Source organism: Plectropomus leopardus, chromosome 3, assembly GCF_026936395.1.
Source record: "Plectropomus leopardus strain MGB_pleo_1.0 chromosome 3, ASM2693639v1, whole genome shotgun sequence".
Taxonomy (NCBI): Eukaryota; Metazoa; Chordata; class Actinopteri; order Perciformes; family Serranidae; genus Plectropomus; species Plectropomus leopardus.
In genome coordinates, this window is record NC_142178.1 from 1100641 (window position 1) to 1124841 (window position 24201).

A 24201-nucleotide genomic window follows, 5' to 3' on the forward strand; every position below is an offset into this window, starting at 1 on the left:
CAACTGCACATATACAAACAGAACACAAAACATGTAAAGCAGCTTAAATAAAAACACACCCAAAAATCATACACAACAAAAAAACCCTTCTTTATATGCATATGCACCCCCCCCCCCACACACACACTAATTCACACGCATGCTTTCACACACATATGCACATATTGTGGACATGTCAGCAGAATGTACAGACAGAAGACATATGTAGGCAGCAGACTGCAAAGCACTATCTGACAATCACTCACACACACACGCACACGCACACACACACACACACACAAACACTCTCTAAAACACAACACTCACTAACATTCACACACAGAGGGCCACATCTGTCTCTTCTTTAATAAAGAGCAGCAAAGATATACTATGAGCATATGTATAACCAACTCGGTTCAAGTTCACTAGCTTGGCCTTTAACATAATTTCCATGTAGTTCATATAAAATACATATATACAATACATCATATTAAGTTCAGCAGTAGTTGCAGCATTTTCGTTAATTCTTGCTTAATTTTTTAAGATCAATTAATAATAGCAAACCTTTAGAGGTAAAAATTAAAAAAAAGGTAAAAATACTGTGAAATGTACTCATTTTATTTAATTATATGTTGTACACTTCTGCATAGGTTGGACCATCATATACATAAATGGATACGAAAGGTTGGAGTCAACTCAGTTCACTAAATTTTCAATTTAATTTAATTCAATTATCCTTCATCTCTCAATTAATAATGATTTTTATAAGACATGTATGACTGAGGATTAGGGCTGTGATAGAGAGAAAAAAAGATTAGATTAGATTTTGTGAATTAAGTCTAAATATTGCAAGATTAAAGTTGCAATTTCAAGTAAATAAGTCATAATTACGATAAACTTGTAAAGAGGAAAAAGTTATATTATCATATATATTATGTTATATTATATTACACAAAGTAATAATTTCAGGAGAAATAAAGTCACAGATTCGGAAAAAGTTGGCTAATAAAAGTGTATTTCAGCAGTAGTTGAAGTTACGTAAGGTTCTGAGTAAGTTTCATTAAGATTTCTGCTTTAGTGGAGGCAGTCTACACTTGTGGAGTATATCAACTTGTTATTACGTATGATGCATTCTGTTCTGAAGCAAAAAAAAATGGCAGACAAGATGGCAGACTAGAAATTCAGCTCCTCTCCCTACAAATTGTTTGATGCAAACTTGCTCACTTTCAGGTTTTGGACTCTCTTCCTAACTTTTATCATTCGAAAGCCTAATACTTGTTCTTTCTGCTATGTCGAGACAAAGTCGGTACAATAGTAAATCTAAAGACACTTTTAAAAAACTGGTGTGTGAGGATGAAGAGGAGGAATCTGAGAGCCTCCTCACAATGGCCTCTCTTGAAGCTGTTCTTACAAAACACTTCAACAAAGCTGAGAAGAATGCCAACGAAAGATTTGACCGCATAGAGACTCAGCTTGATAACATACAAACGACTCTGAACAAACACACCGAGGAGACTGATAAACAACGCATTATCTCTGCCAAACTTCAGGAGCGCATTAAGAAAGTGGAGACTACTGCTTCAACACATGGCGACTCTTTGGACCAGATCCAGTCCAAACTGGCAGATTTGGAGGACAGAAGCAGAAGGGACAACCTACGGCTGATGTTCTTAAAAGAAGGAGCAGAAAAGGGCAACGCGTTAGCTTACCTGAGTGCTAACATCCCGAAATGGTTCCCGAAACTCGCTGCTAATCCTCCGGAGCTAATGCGGGCTCACCGCGTCGGTTCACCGCGCCAATCTTCCTCGGCTCCTAGAGTTATGATCATGAAATGTCTCCGATACACAGACAGAGACCGCATCCTCAAAGAAGCCAGGGGAAATCCAATTGAAGTCGACGGGCACACCATCCGATTCACTGCGGACTACAGCGACCATACTTCGAAGCTGAGGCGCCCCTGCTTCCCGATCATGCACCGGGCCCGACAGCTGGGATACCAGGCGTTTTTGCAACATCTATTCCGTGATCCATCTGAGGTGGAGAAGTTTCTTGGTCCAGAGTAGGACAGTCCCGCTGACTGACTGGGGTAAGGCTCATGTTTTGAGCTCTTGTCTACTCCACTGTACCGAGCTGTCAAAGTCCTCACACGCTGGTTTGTTTACTTCCTGGTGGACGCGTCAGAGCTGATGGGACGTCACTCAGGAGGCGTGCCTGTCATTCTGACTTTCTACAGTTGTTTTATGCAACTTTGTCATGAAAGGCCTGCCAGTTTTCTTTTTTCTCTCTCTCTTTTTCTGTGTGCATTCTACTTATATTTTTTATTATTGTGCTGACATTAACATTTATCCGCTTTGTTAAGCGGCAATCTTAATCTGGCAGGTTACTATTATTTCCATTGTCCACTTACAGTACGGATGGTTCTCTAATGAATAGTAGCTTTTCGGCTATGCTTTTTCTTTTTTCTCTTTTCTTTCTTTTTTTTTTTTTCATTACTATTATGAGCTATGTTTGCTTGATTTTGGTATAACCCTATTTGAGTCTTATTAATAATTGGGGCTTGTAGCCTAATGTTTTCTTTTGCATCAATTTTCTGTTTTTTTCACTAGTATGAACTCAATTTTTCTTTTTTTTCTGTCTTTATTATGCAATGGGTACTCATATAATAGGTTATCCTTTTTTTATGGAGAGGAAGTGGTTACTAGACTATCCCTCACTGTCACTTCGATTTTGGGGAGTGGTTGCGGGTGGGCTCTGGATGGACTTTTTTTCCATCTGTCTCTTTTTTTTGAGGGTGGGTTGTGGGAGCCTGTTTGGTTTGAGACTCGTTTACCTGGGTTTCATAAGGGAAAGAAGGCAGGCTGGGTGGGTGGGTAAGGGTGTTTCAGGATTGTGGGATAATGGTTGGGTGGGACAGGACCCAAGGGATGGAACTTTAGATTTACTGTTTTTCACTCGTGGTGGCTGTTTCTGGTTCACTTTTCTGATACTATTTTTCTGCTCAGATACCCATGACTAGTGTTTCTCTCTTGTCTTGGAACGGGCGGGGATTTAACATTCCTCATAAACGTACAAGCACTCTGGATTTTTTATGGAGGATGAAAATAGACGTGGCTCTTCTTCAGGAAACTCATCTACTGGAAAGAGACGTCTCCAGACTCCAGGATAAATTCTATCATGTTATTGCTTCCTCCTCAAATTTGAAAAAAAAACAGAGGAGTAGCGATTATTGCTAAACGTAGCTTTCAGTTTCCGATTTTAGGTTCTGGGAAGGATTCTGAGGGCAGAGTAGTCTTTATTAAAACTCTAGTAAATGACAAAAAACTAGCTTTTGTGTCTGTTTATGCTCCTAACTCCTTCGATAGGATCTTCTTTGATTACCTGACTAAACTTATGCTGGATTTATCTGATTTTGGTCTAATAATAGAAGGCGACTTTAATGCAGTTTGGTTACACTCATTAGATAGAACTGGTGTAGCGGAGGGGGCAAACCAACGTCTTGCTTCCTCTGCATTAAGGAAATGGGCTTCAGACTGTGCGGTAGTAGATGTCTGGCGGACAGCTAACCCCTCTCTAAGGGAGTTTTCTTGTTTTTCGTCACGTCATAGAACTTTTTCCCGTATAGATTTCATTTTCATTTCTAAACATTTATTGGAAATAGCCTCTGATTTTGCTCTTCTCCCTATGTCTCTTTCTGACCATAGGGCTGTATCTGGCAAACTGGCAATCCCTTCGGGCCCCAAACGAGCGGCCCGTTGGCGGTTTAATTCCACTCTACTGCAGAATGAATCTTTCCTAAGGGAAATGAAAGAACAACTGGACCAATTTTTAGCAATAAATAGACCTTCTGTTGATGATTCCAGGGTACTCTGGTCAGCTGTAAAAGGGTTCATAAGAGACAAAACAATTGGATTTGCCTCTAATCTAAACAAAACAAGATGGAAGCATATTGTAGATTTAGAGAATAGAATTGCTACTTTAGAGAGTTCTTTGTCTCTGAATGCTACCTCTGACCTTATTCTCGAACGAGACTTGTTAATCAAAGACCTTAATCAACTACTCAGGAACAAATCCGATTTTCTTATTCATAGTACTAGGCAACTTGATTACCTGTACAGTGCCCAACCAAGTCATCTACTGGCTTTGAAACTTAAATCCAACGAACAATTGGCTAACATATCATCTGCTAAATCTTCCACAGGTAAATTGTGCTTTGCTCCAATCGAGATAAATGATATTTTCTACTCATTTTACTCCAATTTATACTCTTCTGAGTTTATTTATAATGAGCATGCATGCAAAAGCTTTTTGAACCCCCTTCAACTTCCAAAGCTTTCTTATGAATCCGCCCTCGAACTTGATGCTCCAATAACCCTGACTGAATTGCATAAAGCCCTAGTGAGCATGAGTAAGAATAAATCCCCAGGGCTTGATGGTATACCCCCAGAGTTTTATTTGACTTTCTGGCCTCAATTGGGTCCTCTTTTACTGGAGATGATTCATTCTACAATTAATAATGGTTCTTTCTGTAAGAATACTAATATTGCTATTATTTCTCTACTTTTAAAAAAGGGTAAGGATCCTTCTGAGTGTTCGAGTTACCGTCCTATTTCAATTCTAAATGCTGATATTAAGCTATTTGCCAAAGTCTTAGCTTCCCGATTGGAACCATATTTGCCTACCCTAATTCACGCGGATCAGACTGGCTTTATTAAGAAGCGCCTTGCCTCAGACAATGTCCGCCGCCTTCTCCACATTATAGAAGCCTCTAACACCGCAGATTCTTCAAATGCCATTCTGTCACTTGATGCAGAGAAGGCATTTGATTGCCTTGAGTGGCATTTTCTGTGGCAGGTTCTGCATCATATGGGCTTTGGACATAACTTCATATCTATGATTCAAACACTATATAATGACCCAACTGCAATGGTATTGACAGGGAGCACCTGTTCTAGGCAATTTCCCATATCTAGAGGTTGTCGACAGGGTTGTCCCCTCTCACCTCTGTTGTTCGTTTTATCTCTTGAGCCTCTTGCCCTGGCAGTCCGGCAGTCAATCAGCCACAACCCTATTACTATACATAATACCAAACACTTTATATCTTTGTATGCAGATGATGTTCTTCTTTTCCTCCATAATGTTTCTCATAGTCTTCCTCACCTTTTAAACATTTTCAAGGACTTTGGCCAGATTTCAGGATACAAATCTTCCACTGGGCAGGTTCTTACCACTGTAGCCACATTAAACATACCAGTTGTACAGACATTTAAATATCTAGGAGTCTTAATTTTTCCTACAGTCTCAGCCACAGTGACTAACAATTATAAGAAAGCACTTGCTGATGTGGAAATTAGCCTTCAAAAGTGGAGCTCCTCATCTTTGTCTCTCCCGAATAAATTTTGTTAGTTCTATGCTTCCTCTGGCACCTCCCAAAGGTTACTGGAAGAAAATTCACTCACTACTCTCTAAATTCATTTGGGCTGGTAAAAGACCCAGAATTAAATTATCTGTCCTTCAGAGACCAAAGAAAAATGGTGGTTTAGGACTCCCAAACTTTCAACTATATCATTGGTCATTTGTGTTGCGCCCTCTCTCCACCTGGTTTGACACAGCATCTTGCGTATCTTGGCGCCCCATTGAGGAAAATATTGTCCAGCCCCACCATTTGCAAGATCTTATTTATTCCAATATTTCTATTAAACAATCTAAGCTGAAGTTTGGGGCTATCATCGCTGAGCTAATTTCCACCTGGAGTGCTGCTGAAAAATTTTGTAAAGTTTCTTCCAATTGGTATCTCCAGTCACCCATATTTTTTAACTCCCGTCTCCAGCTGGGAGGGAGCCCTATATATTTTTCTAGTTGGGCAAATAATGGTGTATTTACATTATCTGATATTTTTGGGGCTGAAGGTCTACGCTCATTCTTAGACATTCAGAAACTCTTTAATTTACCTGGTTCCTCCTTTTTCTTTTATCTTCAGTTGCGTACGGCAATGCGCACTTATGGGGTGCCTTGGGATGGCTCACTAGGTTTACACCCTTTTCATAAGGCTCTGACTGGGAGTAAGGCTTTGGTCTCTACTGTTTATGCCATTTTGATGCAGGCACCAAACAAACCACTCTCTCTTGACAGAGTTTGGAAGCAGGACCTCCCATCTGTCGACAATAATTTGGACTGGCACTTGATCTGGCAAAACCTGTCCTTTTCTTCCAGAAACCCCAACCACCGAATTATTCATTATAATTTCATCCACAGGTCATATCTCACTCCACGCAGCTTGTTCAAATTTAAAGCTTTGCCCTCTCCTAACTGTACTTTATGTTCGCAAAAAAGCTTAGGCACCTTTTTCCATATGGTTTGGGAGTGCCCAGGAGTTGTGGTTTTCTGGAAGAATGTTTGTAGTGTGCTGTCCACAATATTGCCTAAGCAAATTCCTTACTCACCCACCATCTTATTACTCAATGACCTTTCTGGTTTGAACCTATCCGCTAAACTTAAGCGCCTTTTTCTGGCTGGTCTCACTGCTGCTAAAAGGATGATAGCATGTCGATGGAAACCCCCTCATGTGTTATCCATAAATAAATGGCTGTTAGATTTTATTGATATAGCCATTATGGAACGCTGGGCAGCTAATTTGCACTTAGGGAAACCCGAAAACGTTTCATGTTGGGATGACGCAATCTCCACTCTAAAATCCTTACTGTAGCCATCTTTTGCTCTTACTTTGGGTCCTGTGGGTGGGTGGGGGGGTGGGAGGGGAGATGTGGCATTCTTTATATTTACCTTCTCATACACTCAATACTGTAGATATGGTTGGTTGGTAGTATTGCCATTGTTTGGTATCTATTTAGTTATTCATTTTCTGTTGGATGGGCTACACTACCATTATATTTCCTTTGTTACTGTTGCTACTATAGTCTAATTCTTGCTTGCCACATCTGTTTGTTTGTTTGTTTTGTTCTAAATTAAATGGAAAAACCAATAAAAAATTGATCACAAAAACTTGTTATTACGTGTTGTTCCCTCAGTACACATGTAATCTGCTATTCTGATTTGAGTCTGACGTCCGCCTTCTCCAGAATTTTCTACCTGCGGTTGAGACGCCATTTTTTCGGCTCCAACAATTTGGAAATAAGGTAACGAGAAGATATTACTTTTTCCATCGTCCTTGAAGGTTAGTCAAATGTAGAACAAATATTTTAATATGTTAGATATAAAAATAGTCCAACTGTATTGTTAAGTTTGTTAAGTGTTCAGTAAACTGACCTAACCAAACCAGCTATCATTCAGCCCTGCTAGCATTAGCAATATGTAAATATCAGACCTGTTGGTAGTTGGTAGTTTGTGCTTGGACATGTAGGTTAGTAGTTTGCGGGCGGGACTCTCTTGGTTTAATATTGCAACGTTAGCTTAAAGTTGTGTATTCATGCAGTGTGTTGATGTTGGCTTACTGTTAGTTATTCATGAGCATTAACTAGCACATTCTAGCAGCAAGCTGGGCCTTGATTCTCTTCAGACTACGTTACTTCGGGTGTGCGCATTTATGCATGAGTGTTGGTTTGCATGCCTGTCGGCACGCACAGTTCATGCGGTCACGGCCACGGGTGATGTGGGAGGTAAGGTTAACTAAGCTTTAACTGTGGTGCCTCCAGGAAGCGTGCATTTACTGCCACTTGCATTGTTTTCAAAGGCGAGGAGAAAGGGTGTGTGCAGCCCTCGTACACGCACAAATATTTATGTAATCAGGTGTAAAAAAAACACACACAGTTATTTGAGCACAATAAAAGAAAAAAGACTGTTTATTTTCTTTATCTTTATTTGTTTTGCATCAGCTCATATAGTCCCACGTGGGGATACCTAGCTCTCAGAGCCAATCAGAGGTTACACAGGCCACGCTCAGCCTGTCGGCTTGGAGGCGAAGTGCAGGCGCGTTGCTCTCCCGGTCTTTTCTGATCTCAGCCAGAGAAGCGAGGGCAGCTGCCTGCTAAGAGGACGAGAAACACGGGAGAAAAAACCCATAGTTTACCTGTGAAAACATGGAAAGAGAGTCGGAGCACTCACCCACTGGAAGTCCCGAGCCAAGTGACTGAACAAAGGAGAGAGGTACGTCGTAAGACGAGTCAATTATCCGATAAAAAAAAAACTTGTTGAGGCTTACCGCTGTGGTGCATGCTAATGCTAGCTCTGTGCCTATCAGGCTAACCGCTTGCCTTTCATCCGGAGAGCCGCTGAGGTCCGACATCGGCGAGCTCCGCCTTCATAACATGGAGAGCAACGGTGAGAAATGTGCTTTTTAGCTGCTCTGGTGCTATTTTCCTCTTGTTTTTCCGAGTGTTGAAAGAAAGCAGTGGTGATATTACGGTTATGAGAGTGAACTGAAGTGAATAATGGTGCAATACTTCTGAACATATGCACATTGAGTTTATTATTTTATGCTGATGTGTATAAAATCAAAGGGGAGGTGTTTTATTTTCCTAATGCCAATTTAAAGGGAAACAAGAGTAATTAATGTTGTGATACATGTAAAACAATATTTTATTTTGTACTATGCAATTTATTGAGAACATTTATGCTATTTCGGCTGAATTTAAAGTGACTAGAGGGTAATTTTTGGTGCAGTTCTCTCACATGAATAGGCCTATAGTGTAAGAGTAACTCAAGCACACTTCTTTAATACCTCTGTGTCTAACTCAAAATGTGTACTGTTATGTTATTTGCACATGGTTCTGATATGGTTATGATAAATGATATTTTGAATGTTAATGGTTACTTACCATAAGTACTGTTGAAACACTGTTCAATGAACAGGTCAATGTGTGAGCACTTTAATGGTTAGTTCTCATAAATGATACACTTAAGGTTGAACGTTGTACAACTCAGACAGATTTGAGATTTGAATAGAGATGAAGATTCATGTCATAATTAGATGTAGTGGTGTGCATCTTTTGACATTTGGTATCCCTAATGATGCATCTGAGAATGGATGGTGTTGAATGTAAATTGTGTGACCTGTCTACAGGTCAGGTTTTTTTTGGAGGACGGAAGAGTCTGAGGTTCAGGACAAACTTCCTGCCGTAACAGATGGCGAGCCAACCACCCTGATGAAAGTTCAGCACCAAGGAAATACCCACGTATCCACTCATCCACACACATATTACACTTACATTACACTACAAGGACCTTTGGAAGCAGGTGAACTTGAATAACTCTACAATGATAAAACCTGCAACAACTCCTATTTTATTTAAGGGCCCCAACAGACATTTTTTTGTTGTAAGTGTGCACGCTATTTTTTTATTTTCTGACAGTTTGGGTTATTAATTTTTATTCTGTACAAACCAAACAGTTTACTTTATTCACTGTAACAAATTATAAGGGTGGCTACTCGACTGTTACTCCTGCGTCTGCCTCACTATTGTTGCTCAGTACAGTGGCTCCTCCCGAATTTAGTGTCTTCTGATTCTGGTCCAGGTCTTATGATCAGTCCAAGTTGTTATTACGCTGTAATTCACTTTTATATCTTTAAAATTGGTTACATTTATATTTCTTTCTTTTTTTTTTCCATGACTGGCGGTGGTCTCAGGCTGACCACCTAAGGTAAGTTGCACTGCTACAGACCAGGCTGACATGTTGCATTATGTAACTTACAGGATGGTGTGTTGAAGTGAAAAAAATATTTGAAAAAGTAAATATAATTTCAACACTTACAGTAAATGTGAAATGCAGGTGATTGTTTGTAGGCCTTCAACATGAGCTGTAACAACAAATTTTAATGTACAGTACTCATAGTTTTACTGGAATAATCAACACAACTCGGTCTTTGTAGAATGGAGGACAAATGTCTATAAATCAAAATGAGAAATCATAGAAGAAAGTATTATGCTATTGAACACAGAAAATACAGCAGTCAGATTTCTTGTAGACCCAGCACACTTCCAGTCTGTGTCTGAATACATATGGGTGATTCTTCAATTAAGGGAGTTTTTCTGTCCCCAGGGTAGATTTTCAAGAAAAAAATGTTTTTTAGAAAAAACAATCATTGTATTTGTTAAAGTTAGGTTGTAGTAGCTATGAAAAAAATAACTGTGTCTCAATGATGATATTTTAATATTTTTTCAGTGTGTTGAAAATTCAAATGTGAAAGAATTTTACTGTTTTGGGCTTGTCCCCAACCCAGACTTGTTGACATCCCTCTATAATAAAGCAATAAAAAGTGCTAAAGTAGAGTGCTAACTTTACTTTTCATTTCCTCATAACAACTTAAAAAGCCATTTTTCAAATTCATACAGTTTATATTTGTTCAATTTGCAATTTATTTACAGTTAGATATTGCTGTCCCTCATACATCTGTCATTACCATCACACTCAACATTTTTGAGAGCAATAAAGTTTTTTCAAATAGTTACATACATTGTTGCATGCAAATTAGATGCTCCAGATGGACATTCCCAGACATGAGGCAGAAGCCTGATTTTTTGATGCCCACATATGTGACTAATTTGATGTTTTATAAATCCTGATTTGAGAGTATGTTTATTAGGCGTCATTACCAAACAAGTTACTATTTGAGTATTTTAATTCATTAATAGAAAATTTCACTTTATTTACATATATTCAGTGTACATTGTATGCTAGCTAACCAGTTAGCCTAGCAAGTCTAAAACTTAGCCAACATTTTCTGCAAAAAGTGAAAATTGTCATTACCATCACGTGTCATTACCATCACACAAGTGACTGTGATGGTAATGACAATCAGTGATGGCAATGACAATTTATCTGTTTATTACCTTATAACTAGAATATATTATCTTAATTTACTATTTCCTACTTTACTATGATACATAATTGAACAGTGACCAACTGTAATTTACATTATTTTTGTTTGAAGATGTCAACATGGCCCCAGCTAAACCAGCTCAACGGTCAAAAAAATACAGAGACAAAATCAAGGAAGATCCTGAGAAATATCAGAAATATCTTGAAAGAGAAAAAGAGAGATACAAAAAAAGAAAAGAGACAGGAAAATTGAAAGCCATCTCACAATTATCAAAGCAGGAACAAAGATGCAGGAGACGACAGTGGAAAGTTAATCAAAGAAACAAAAGGGCTAGTGATAAGAACAGAGAGAAGATACGAAGTTATATAGCTGGAAACACACCTCCCACATCTCCTATAGGTCAGGAAGAACATGAGAATGAAGTGCCCACCCCAAATCATATGAGAGGACGGAAAATTGTGAGAGCAAATAGGGCAAAAGCTTACCGTGACCTTGCTGAGTACCATCTGAAGCTTGAACATGCTCTGAGAAAGGTGGAGTAGTATAAAAAGAGATATCAAAGGCTCTCTGAGAAGCTGAAAACTTCAGAATCACCCAAAATGAAAGTAAAGCAACAAATGCAGCTAAAACCGAAGGCCCTTCGAAGAACACTACTGTTTCAGAATGTAGTGCTTTCACAGCTGAAAAAAAAATATAAGGATTCTGGCACAAAAGAAAAACAAGTAGTGTCAAAGATTCTGGCTTTTAAGATTCTAAGCGCAAAACCAACTTGGTTTCTCAGCCAAGATGATGCGGAAAAACAGCGAACGGCCTGCTGGTCTTCACTTTCATAGGAAACCCTACAAAAACATAATCAGTGTGGATACCACTGAGAAAATCAAGATATTCTTGGAACGAGACGATAACAGCAGAGCAACAACAGGGAAAAGGGAGACACTCACCCGACAGAAGGTGAAAAAGTAGAAGCGTTTTCTAAATGACACACTTCACAACCTTTATCTGAAGTTCAAGATGGAAAGTCCGCTGTTGAAGCTGTCATATACAGAGTTTTGCAAAAACCGACCTTTTTGGATTGTGACACCTACTTCACGCGACAGAGATACCTGCTTATGCAAAATACATGCCAATGTGCAGTTTATGGCTGACAAGCTAGCATATCATAGAGTGATACAAAGCAAAAACCCTGACAGGTTGATGGAGACCTTATGCTGTGAAAAGCCAACAAAAGAATGTGCATACAGAGAGTGTAACCTCTGCAAAGGAAAAGAGCTGCAAACTGGTGAATTTGATCCTGGCTTACAGACCTACTGGTTTAACTGGAAAAATAAAGTTGAAGAGCGTGAGAAGACAAACAAAGATGGAACGAAACACAAGTTCAATGTACACTTGACCACAAAGGAGCGGATATATGGTACCCTTCAATCTCTTTTGGAAGACTTCACAACTGCTTTAAAAGAGAGGTTTGCAAGACATGTCTTCAACATCCGCCATCAGTACTCCACACTGAGTCATCTGAAAGAAAATGTTGGGCAGAGTGAGATTATTCTTCAAGTGGATTTTCCTGAGAATTATCTCTGCAAATACTCTCTGAGATTCAAGCCGTACATTTTGGCGACTCACACAAGCAAGCATCCCTTCACACTGGAGTTGCCTACACAGGAAAAGGGATATTGTCAGTGTGTTCAGTTTCCTCATCAATGAGGCATGATCCTTCAGCTATATGGGCACATCTCTCTCCTGTGCTCTCCCACTTGAAGGAACAGAACCCCTCTGCAACAACCCTCCATGTCATAAGTGACGGCCCTACAACCCAGTACCGATCCAAGAAGAATTTTTATTTACTGTCCACAATGCCGTTTAAGTTTGGGTTCAGCAGGGTGACCTGGAACTTTTTGGAGGCTGGGCATGGCAAAGGGCCTGCGGATGGAGTCGGGGCAGCAATAAAACGAAACGCAGATGCTATTGTTGCCCGTGGAATAGATGTACCAAGTGGTGAAGTCCTCTTTGATGTCCTGTCGAAGGAGCAATCAAAGATCAAGCTCTTCCATGTCACTGAAGAAGACATTTCAGCAAAGGATGCCTTGCTACCAAATCAACTGGAAACAGTTCATGGAACAATGAAAATACATCAGGTGGAGTATTTTATATATTATGTTATAAGCAGTGTTGGGGCTAGTTACTCAAAAAAGTAATATATTATATATTACATATTACTCTCAAAAATAGTAATCCCTTACTTTACTTTATTACTCCCTGGAGAAAGTAACTAGTTATATTACTAGTTACACTACTAGTTACTTTTTTTCCCCTAATTACTCTATAATTGCCTGAGATGCATTATTTTTCTTCCCCTGAGAGGCAGTTAAACCATTTTTTCACATTCTTTACCATGAGAAAAAAGATGTGTGCCATAAGCAGTGCAACAGGGACTACAGAAGATCCCATTTTTAAATAACTACAACCCAGAAACAGAAGCAATTCCAGATAATCTTAGTCTGCAGCAATAAAGTGGCTCCTGCTCTGCTGTCTCCTCCGTGTGTGTGTGTGTGTGTGTGTGTGTGTGTGTGTGTGTGTGTGTGCGTGCCTGTGTGTGGCGGGGGTTGGGGCAGAGGGAACAGGCAGAATAACAGGCAGGACAAACTATCCAACATTTAAATAACATCTTGAAATTATCTGCTTGACAACTTATTACGGAGCTGGGAACAAGCCCAAATAAGCAACTACACCTAAGAAACAAAGCTGAAGAAAACCGCGACCCGCGACTACAAATATTAACACGCGACTTCGCGGAAAAACAAGCCCGAAGTCGCTTATAATAAGCGGACTTGGCAACACTGGCGGGTGCTGCGCTGCTGCCGGGTGTCGACCAATCGGTGATGGTAAATGATACCTCGTGCCAAACCCAGACCAATCACTGTTCATTCACGCCCCCCTCCCCTTCCCTTCTGTTCTCTGTGTTGTGTGCGCTGTGTGTGATGAAGGTGCTGCTGGCAAATGTAACGCAAGTAACTAGCTCGGGAAAACTGTAATAATATTACTATTTTCAGACGAGTAATAAGTTACACTACTAGTTACTGAAAAAAGTAATAATATTACAGTAACGCGTTACTTTGTAACGCGTTACACCCAACACTGGTTATAAGATTTATTTATTGAATTAGTTATTCAATCTGTGAATGTAGCATATTCAGTAACACCCAATTGTTTTAATTTTTGTACAGATTTTCACCAACAATCCAGGTCACATCAAGTGGCGGGTGCTCAGCTGTTTCTGTTCAGATCCAGAGGAGTGCAAGTGCTATGACCCGCAGACAGTGGCCATTCAGCGAGATGAGCCAACAACAAGCCAGGAAGGATCACCCCTGGATCTGCAGCCACCTGTGATGGACACACAGCCATCAACACTTGTCCCCGTTTCAGAGATCACAGATCAACTGATAGGACAATGGTGTGCCATTCAATATGACCAAGATGTGTATCCAGGCATCATTCAGGATGTAGATGCAGCAGGTTGTACCCTTGTGAAAACAATGAGCATCATTGGCAAGAACCGCTTCTTTTGGCCTATGAGAGATGATGTTCTGTGGTATCAGTCACATGATCTGCTTGGTCTTGTCCCAGAGCCCCAGCCAGTCACAAAAAGGCACATGAGGCTACCAGAGAATGTGTGGGAGATGTTGTGCTCCCTCAGGGAATGAAACAAACTTGTGTCTAAGGTTTATGTTGGTAGCACACTCTAAACTGTCAAAATAGCTTTTTACAAAGTGATATTTGAATGCCCGAATAAGATATTATTACATAAGCAATGCTGTGGTAGTTTACCAAATGATTAATTTTAATGGAAGGTTAAGTGTTCAAAAGGTGTTGTTTTAAAAAGTAGTATCTTTTTATCTTTCGTTTGTTGAAAAAAACAACAAAAAACCACCAGTGTTCATTTTTATGTCATTACCAAAACATGTTGTCATTACCGTCACAGTACATTTTTTGATAGAAAATGTTGCATTTTTGTTAACTTGGGTTTTACCTCAATCATTGTGGTAATGTTTAAAAGTCTTAATTTGCATTTTCTGTAAAAATATACATTGCAATTCAAATATTCTGATTAGTACGCAATATTTCATTGTTGAGACAAGGCAATATATTAAAAAGTTAAAGAGAACATGTCGTTAAAATGTATTTTAAATGTACTTACAAATATTTAGAACATGATTGTTAAAGAGCATGTTTTGTACTTACTGGAATGATTGTGAAAACTTTGTTTGTCAAATCATTTTTTATTAAAATCGGTGTTTTGTTGTTGTGATGGTAATGACATTTTGCTGTGACAACTTTGAAAAAAGCATCATAATATCAAAATTATCATTTAGTACAATCAAAGCTATGCTAAGATCATTGTTCTATACCAATTGATAAACCTTTTGAAATAGAAAAAACAGAGATTAAAGAAAATTATTTTTTCAAAATTCCAAAAGTCAAAAGTGCCCCGAATTGAAGAATCACCCATATATTTAAGTACATAGATGCAGATGAACACTGTAAACATGATGAAAGACACTGTCATAATATGATCACACAGACCAACTCTAACATAACTTTAACCCTCAGGACTTAGGATAGAACTTCCTTTCCTTCCTGTCAACCTCTCCAGAGGGGTGTCTGCTGATGGCAGAAGGATTACATGACCTCCGGTTGGGACCCTGGACAGTGCCACTACCTTTGGCTTGGTGTCCAATGTGATGCTTTTGACGATGGGTATTCTGAAAACTTAGAGAAGGATATTGAGCTTAAAATTGCTTCAATGCTCCTTAAGTTGGAACACATCTTTCTTGTGTCTAATGCAGCTGTATATGAACTTTTGCAGGAGTTAAACTATTTGATTGGTTCTCTTTCTCTGCCAGTTACTCAAAAGACTATTAGCCAAGTATTAGTAAGACAATGGATACCAATTTGACCAGTCAGTTGTGGAAAAGCTAGCCAGTGTTCTCTGTGAGACAAACCCTGTAAAAAAAGCAATTGGAGATAAAGGTCCACTTTCCAGTGCTTGGCGGCGAAAAGCTTACTATAAGAGCCACTTTAAAGTAGTGGAACCAGTGGAATATATACTTGACCGAAAAAATAATAAGTCATTCCAATATATTTCAATTTTAAAGTCTTTGCAGCATATTCTTGACTGCCAGACAATCTTGGATCAGGCTGTTAATTTGAATACTGTAAATAATCAGCCTCAAAAAACTTCTGTGCAGTTATACAAAACTATCTTCGATGGTGCCTTCTTCCATGAAAATGGACTGTTGTCTAAGCAGGAAAGCATTTCATTGATATTATACATTGATGAATTTGAAATATGTAATCCCCTTGGTACATCAAGGAGGAAGCATAAAATTTGTGGATTGTACTGGATTTTGGGTAATTTGCCACCAGTGTAACGGGTGTGTTTAGGACCCAGATGCAGTAAACAACAACGCTCTGGTACGCTCGGTAATAACTTTTATTAATACCAACACAATGGAAGTTCAGTTTACAGATTGAGAGTTCGTTCTTCAGGCTGTGAGCCCTAGTAATGTCTCTGGGTGTCTCACGAAGCGAAGAAACGAAGCTTGTACCCACTGTGGCTGGTGATGAGGAAACCCCGTCGCACCACGAGCCGACAACACGTGTTGGAGCGTTGTCGGGGGTCGAGCGGAAGAGTGGTCGGGGGCAGGCAGGGATTCGGTCATCGAGAAGTCCGTCCGCGGAGACAACAGCACCAACAGGGATCAAGCAGCAGAATCTTCGAAGCCGAGCAGAAAAGTCTTTACCAGTGGAGCCGTCAGATTTCCTGAACGCCGAAACAGAGCACGTGGTCGGGGACAGAAGGCAGGTAGGTTCACGGGGAGTCAGGCGAGGAGAGCAGGTCGGGAACAGGCAGAGTCGGTAACGGAAGATCTGGCAGGAAAACGCTGGAAAGACATGCATGCTGCAGAGGACGATCTGGCAATGAGTGTGTGAACAGGAGTGTCTTAAATACCGGGTTGAATGATGATGAGCTGCAGCTGTGGGGAGAGCAGGCTGCAGCAGTGGGCGTGGCTTGCAGGTAGAGCAGGTCAGAGAAAGGTGAGTGGAAAGTTACTGGCAGTGAGGGGGAGGAGGATGCAGGAACCATGACAACCAGGCTGTAAGTCTGCTTTATCCTCCATCTATTTGGCTGCTTTAATCAAAAGTAATGATCTGAAGTGCTATGGGTATGAGAAAGTGTTAAAACCTGTAATTAATGATCTTGTAATTTTGGAACAGAGTGGGATATTTCTGTCAAAGTTGGGCAGAACAGTTAAAGGCACCGTTCAGTGTGTTGTCGCCGACAACCTTGGTGCACACAGTATTGCTGGATTTGTTGAAAATTTCTCAGGGACATACGTATGTAGATTTTGCACTGCAGAAAGATCAGAGTTCCAGACTATTGAAGTCAGAAGTGAAGTCTTTACTTTTAGAACAAAAGACATTCATGCAGATCATTTACGAATTCTTGAGGAAAACAAATTGCCCAGTTATTATGGTGTGAAATTAGGGGTGTAACTGTACACAAAAATCTCGGTTCGGTACGTACCTCGGTTTTGAGGTCACGGTTCGGTTCATTTTCGGTACAGTAAGAAAACAAAATGCAAAATATAAATGTGCTAGTTGTTTATTACACACTTTTGTGCTTTTAACAATAGGAACATTAGCCTATACAAAGCTAGAATTCTGCTCAAAAATATAAATACAATTTTCTGAAATGTAGATATTTTGAAAAACAAAATAAAAATAAATAACATTGGGTCAGACTTTTTCTTTAAAAAAAATATTTTCTCCATCTGATGTGCAAAATTGAACAGTTGCAACACTGAACAGTTTCAAGTTGCTGCTCAGATTAAATAACATGAATAAGGCTCAGACTGTTTCTTTAAAAACAAATCTTTTCTCCATCTAATGTACTACGCTCGTCTTTCTCTTCGTTGTAGCGATGTTCACGCGGGGGTGGTGCCGTTTCAAATGAGTTCACAGGTTTGACGTGTTGCCAGAAACATACCCGATCTCGGATGAACAATGTCGGCAAACCACTTTGGTTTTATCAACCTCTCTTTGTCCCTGTTTATGTTTCACCGGGAAGCCGAAGTGTTCCCAAACGGGAGACCTTAATGTCGCGGGAGGGTCCTCAAGCTCTGGCTTATTGCCAATGCTAGCGGCATCAGCATTAGCCATGACGTCCACTACAACTACTGTTTGTTGTGTCTCGGTGTGCGCAACTGCGCATGTGCGGCTGCAGCATGCTCTGCTCCACAACGTGCGGTCCTCTACTTAATATGTCCGTGTGGAAACTCGTTCGGTACGCCTCCGTTCCAAACCGAGCACCCCGTACCGAAACGCTTCAATACAAATACATGTACCGTTACACCCCTATGTGAAATCAAAGTGTATTTTGTCAAAGCACCTCTCATATTTCTATGTTACCTCTGGGTTACCACCAGATGTTCATGATCTTTTTGAGGGAATCGTTCCTTTTGAACTTGCACTTTGCCTCAGTTTGTTAATCAAAAAAAAGTATTTCACATTATGTACATTGAATGAAGCAATATCATCTTTCAACTTCAAGTGGGCTGACAAAACAAATCGACCTCATCCTGTGGCTCTCAGTTTTGCATCCAAAAAAACTGTTGGGGGGAATGCACACGAGAACTGGAGTCTTATCAGATTTTTGCCTTTGTTCGTTGGGCAGAGTGTACCCTGTGAGGAGCCTGCTTGGCACATCTTAACAGACAGACATTGTTGATTTTGTTGTCAGTCCTGTTCATACTGAGGACTCCATTGCATATCTTGGTTTTAAGATCTCCGAGCACAGAATTAAGTTTCAAGACGTTGATCTTAAACCAAAGCACAACTTCTTGGAACATTATCCATACTTGATCCATAAGTTTGGGCCACTAGTTGCCCTATGGACTATGCATTTTGAAGCGAAGCATAGCTTTTTAAAAGAGTTGCAAGAAATATCAGATGCTTCAAAAATGTACTTCTTTCCCTTTCACAGAGACATCAGTATCAGATTGCACATCATTTGCATGCAAGTAGCTTTGCCAAACCCCCATTGGAAGTAACAGATGTTTCCACTGTTCACATTGACGTTCTTAACAAGGACATCTCAAATGCACTGAGACAGAAGTCTCCAGATATGGACAATGTGTGCTTGGCTAAAAGTGTAGCATATAATGGACTAATCTACAAGTTTGGGATGATCTTAATCCACGGCTCACTGGGAGGACTGCCAGAGTTTGGTGAAATCATCCAAATGGTGATACCGCAGGACAAACTAATCTTCATTGTGAAAAAGCTTAGCGGATGGTATATAGAACACTACAGAGCTTATGATCCCAAAACATCACCAAGCAAAGAAGTGGAACTTGTTGAGCCACAAGAACTGCATGATACCTACCCACTGGCAGACTACAAAATTAGAGGGATGCGTCTTGTCACTTTGAAAGGATATGTCCATGTTTAAAGGGTGAGGCCTCAAAATGTGATAAGTTATTTTCTTAAGTGGGAAAACAAACCCCAGACCCATAAAATACTAATGTGTTCTTAAAACATATTTATTTTATACTGTAAGCCAAAATGGTGTGATGATGTCATTGGCAACTAATCAGTTAATCACCAAATAGTTGCAGCTCCAGGGTAGGCATTATGTCATTTTTTTTTAATGCAGGTTGCCGGATTCCAGTCAGTGAATGCTAATCCTATGCTCTCCTTACCTCCTCTCCTTTCTTCCACCTCTCCTTCTCTCTTCTCCTCATTGTCTCCCGTCTTCTCACCTCCTCTCCTTTCCTCCACCTCTCCTTCTCTTTTCTCCTCGTTGTCTCCCGTCTTCTCCTCACCTCCTCTCCTTTCCTCCACGTCTCCTCTCTTCTCATCTTCCATCTCCTCACCTCCTCTCCTTTCCTCCACCTCTCCTTCTCTCTTCTCCTCGTCTCCTCCCCTCTCCTCTTCAGTTTGCCTTTTCTCTCCTAGCTGCCTCAGCTCTTCTCCTCCACCTCTCCTCTTCTTCTTCTCCTCTCTTTGCCCTCTCTCTTTTCCTCTAGTTCGACATTAAATTCTCCTAATTGGAAATATGTCAGTGTTTAACATGTTGATCCTTATTACAGTTTTTTTCGATTGCTAAAACACGTTTTTCAAAACTTTACGTTTTTTTCAAAACTGCACACACAAAACTCCAAACATCACACACAAATTGCTAAACCCTGGCATCCCTTTGCAAAACAACTCTGCCATCAAATCTTTTAACGTGTTCACAAAATGGAACTGGTGTTTTCATTTGGTAAGCACAGCCATATTTTCACATGACACACACATACCATTCATTGAATAAACACAACTAAGCTTTTGGCTGAACACTACCAAGCATGTACAGAACACTGAAGAGCAAAATTGAAAACACAATTATAGAAATGGAACACACTGAATCAATGACAATGCCCACTTCTCTCATAGACAAACATAAAACACCACACAAATTTTCAGACAAAACATTTTATTTTTAAACGCCCCCCCCACCCCCCATTCATAAGCATAAGCATTATGGGGCATCATGCCTCCAGTTTCTGTCTGGCCAGAGGGCCTCATCAACATCGCAGGCGATGTCCTCCTGGTCCAAACAGCGCTGAAAGAACCGCCTAGAGTGCCGCATGAGGCCCTGACAGGCCTCAAAGCCCACATCTCCACAAGCCTCCTCCATGGATTGAAGCAGTGGGACCTGGCTCTGTGGGTTCCTTTCATACACCTTCCACCTCTTCCTCCTCTTCCTATTCCTCCTCGTCCTCCTCCTCCTCTCATTCGTACCCCTCTCCTTCTCTGACTGTTGTCTCTGTTCTCCATTGCTCATCAAACAAAACAGAGGGTCAAGCCTCCTTTTATGCTGCAGGCCTTGATTGCAAATTGCTCACCAGACCTGAAAGTTTAGAGATTTGAATATTTGTGTGTTGTGGATTGATGCTTTGAGATTTTATGTGAGAAGTGTGTGCAAACCTGAAAAATTGTGTGTTGTGTTTTGACAACAAGGTGATGTGAAATTGACATCAGAGTGTAAAGAAGGAAAGTCAGAGTTCTAATATGATAAGGAAATCTAAAGTGGTAACAAATTGAGTCAAGTGATTGGGGACAGCAGTAAAGGTTGTGAAAATTGTGCCTAATTTTTGCTTTTTGTGTTTTAGCAATTGCAAAAAACTGTAACTGTGCTTGTGCTCTCTTCTCAGACCACCATGGCTGGTTCAACACTCGCAAGACTGAAGGTGATTTTAGGAGAGAACAACATTGAAAAGCTGACTCTTCCAAATGGCATAAAGACTACCTTTGGGTTAAAGGGTAACTTCAGACTGCAATACATGGACCAAGATTTTGGCAATGACTTCTTCAATCTGAATTCTACCACTGAACTTAAGAATTTGGGGACAGTCAAAGTGATCAACCAGCAAACAAATCCACCTTTGATCAGTGACCCTCAGTCCACTTCATCTCTGTCTGTTTCATTTGAGTCTGATGACGGTGCTTCGTTGGCATCAAATGACACAGTTATCCTCTCATCCCCTGAATCTGTGTCATCTCGAACACAACAGTGGCCAGAAGACTTTGCAATTCCCCAATGTTCATATGACACAGAGCTACAGCTAGAGAGGGGGAATACTGAGTACCGTGTGAGCCAAAAAATGTTGACTGTCAGCTCCCGAATGCTGTCTCATATCCTGAAAAGAGTAGCAGAAGAAATTTACCGTTACAAGGCCTATCCAGAGGATGCACATTTCTGCGCAGCTGCAGAGGCCCTAATGAAAAGGCACCCATGTTTGAAAGAACCTGGCTCATTCAATGGCTGCTACGGTTGGAAACAACGACTGAAGTACAAAATGGCAAACTACAGGACTCAGCTCAAATTACAGGGGTGTCCAGAGCTGTGTGTAAACTCCCTGAAATCTAAAGCTACTACAGATGCTTTTCCTGCTAAAAAAGTGAAGAAGCCAAAACGTTCTGAAGCTAACTTTTACCCATCCTACTGGTGACACTCTGGACAGCCTGTGAGAAGTGAGACTAGAACTTCTGACAGAGATCGGGATAAGGGACAATGAAAGGGTCATCGCAGACAAAATGGCTAACACGTTTGCCTACAGACGACATGAGGTGGTAAACCAAGAACCAAGCATTCAGGACTTCAAGGACAGATGGCCTGCACTATTCACACAGAAAGAGGTAAGAATGGAACTGAAGTGATCAAAGTCTGTAGGCTTCAGGATTTATTGCAGTTAACTTTCATGAATCGGTCATAACTTGATGTGGTTGAGATTGTATAACACTGAACTTCATGACAGAATTTACATTTTGAATTTCCACATACGTTATACTTTTTGGGGTATAAACATTTTGGCATACAGGATGAGATCAGTTGCATTTTGTTCCATAATACAATATCTGCTGTTATTTGTGTTTTGTTTTTAGATCAATACAGAGTTCCAGAGGCTCATGGCTGTTCCTCTTGAGGGGAAGTTCATGGCCCAGTTAGACGTGCACTCAAGTCAGCTGATCAAAGTCATCCGTGCCAAAGGAGGAGCAACACTCCAAAAGACTGCAAACATCATGGACACATTGGACCAGGTAAATCTGTACCATCAAACGAGACACTTCGTAACTAAGAGGGCTGTCAAAATATATCTGAATCCTTCATAAATACATTAATATGGGCAGGCCAATGCTAATCATGGCTTTCATATGCATGAATGTTTTTAGCGACTCAAAAACTACACCACTGAACTCATCCCCTTTTCTTTCTATAATGAATCTCTGGGCTTGCGAATGACTGTTTTTAAATAAAGCATGTGTAAGCGTTAAGGGTAAGAGTAAGGATGTCTGTCTTATGAAATTTAGAACTTAAAATGAATCAACATTTGTTGTTCTAGGCTGTGGACATTAATCTTCGGAGGGAATGTGTGCTGAAAGCCCTCACCATCTTCCTGGGAGAAGATGCACATGATCTGATCAAGGCATATCTTGTATGTTTCAACAGTTTATATGTCAGCACATCTTGTCAAAGGGACACAAAAAAACTTAACTGTTAGAACAAACATAACACCTGAGCCATAGTTGGATTGCTGACATGTTGTATTTATTTATTTATTTATTTATTTATCATGGCCATATTTCTCCTCCTCCCTGTCTCCTCTCTTTTCCTTCTCTCCTCTCCTTGTCTCTTCTTCTTCTCCTCCTCCTTCTCCACCTCTCCTTCTCCTTCTCTCTTCTGCTCGTCTCCTCTTCTTCTCCCCTCTCCTCCTCTCTTTTCCTTCCACCTTCCCTTCCTTGTCTCCTCTTCTTTTCCACTCCTGTCCTCTCTTTGCTTTCTCTCTTCTCGTTGTCTCCCATCTTCTCTTCACCTCATCTCTTCTTCTCCTCTCTTTTCCTTCTCTCTTCACCTCGTTTTCCCCCATCTTCTCCTCCCCTCTCCATCTCTCTTTGCCTTCTCCTAGATTTAGTGTACTAAAAAAGAGAGATTTTTGTTAGTTGTTTGTTGTTAGATCAACCATAACACCTGAACCATGGTTTGATTGCTGACATGCATTTATTATCATGACCATATTGGGCATTATGTAATTCCCAGCAACAATACACAACATATTGGATTGAACATTTTTTTTAAGTAAGAAGGGCTTAGTTGATTATACAAGTTCAAAGGAATAGTTTGACATGTTGGGAAATCTTATCTTTCTTGCTTACAATTAGATTGTCAGATTGATACACCTCTCTCTGCTGTTTCTGGGGTTTGATGACACCCAGCCAAGAAATAGCCCAGCACATAACACATATTGGTACATCACCCAAACACTTCATCACAGTAAGAAGTGAGGCTAATGATGATTTGTGTTTGTGTCCTGTACCCCTCTGTAGGACTGTGGAGCAGATGATGTTCAGAGGGACCTGGAGCAGCTCACCACAGCAGTGTTTATGATTTGGAAGGAGGGGAGGGACTGCAGGAGCCACCTGAAGACACTGGCATCGTCATTGAGGGCGTGGAAGTGTTGCATAAACTGACTTCGGTTGCCTCAGCTTGTGCGCTGCTTCTAGGTTTGATTTATGCACTCAACCTAGCTTATCCAAAACCCTTTCGCTTCACTTTTGAAGTGTTCCAAAAAATCTTCATGCAGCTTGATTAGCACAAGATGTCCCCCAAAGTCCAAAATCTGTATAGCAAACTTCAAAGCTCCCAGTAACGACATACAACGATGACCAACAAATGGCCTTGTGCCATATTGTGGAGGAACAATGGTGTTTGGACATATAGCTTGTAAAAAATGTAGTCTCTTTCGGATGTTGGGCCTTTTTTATGCTGCAAGAATAGAATGAATAGAATTAATAGACTCAACAAATATTCCTCAAACCACAATTTAAAGTGCTTTTATACATACTTT

At 40.3% G+C, this 24201-nt stretch overlaps 1 long non-coding RNA gene and 1 pseudogene across 1 annotated transcript; both read left to right on the forward strand.

Moving 5' to 3' along the window:
- Nucleotides 1-8172: 8172 nt before the first annotated feature.
- Nucleotides 8173-9371, forward strand: LOC148189855 (uncharacterized). Its single transcript, XR_015776161.1, has 2 exons — nucleotides 8173-8253; nucleotides 8996-9371. It is a non-coding gene; the product is annotated as an uncharacterized LOC148189855 (long non-coding RNA).
- A 12283-nt stretch (nucleotides 9372-21654) lies between these two features.
- Nucleotides 21655-23946, forward strand: LOC148189856 (uncharacterized; annotated as a pseudogene).
- Nucleotides 23947-24201: the final 255 nt, after the last annotated feature.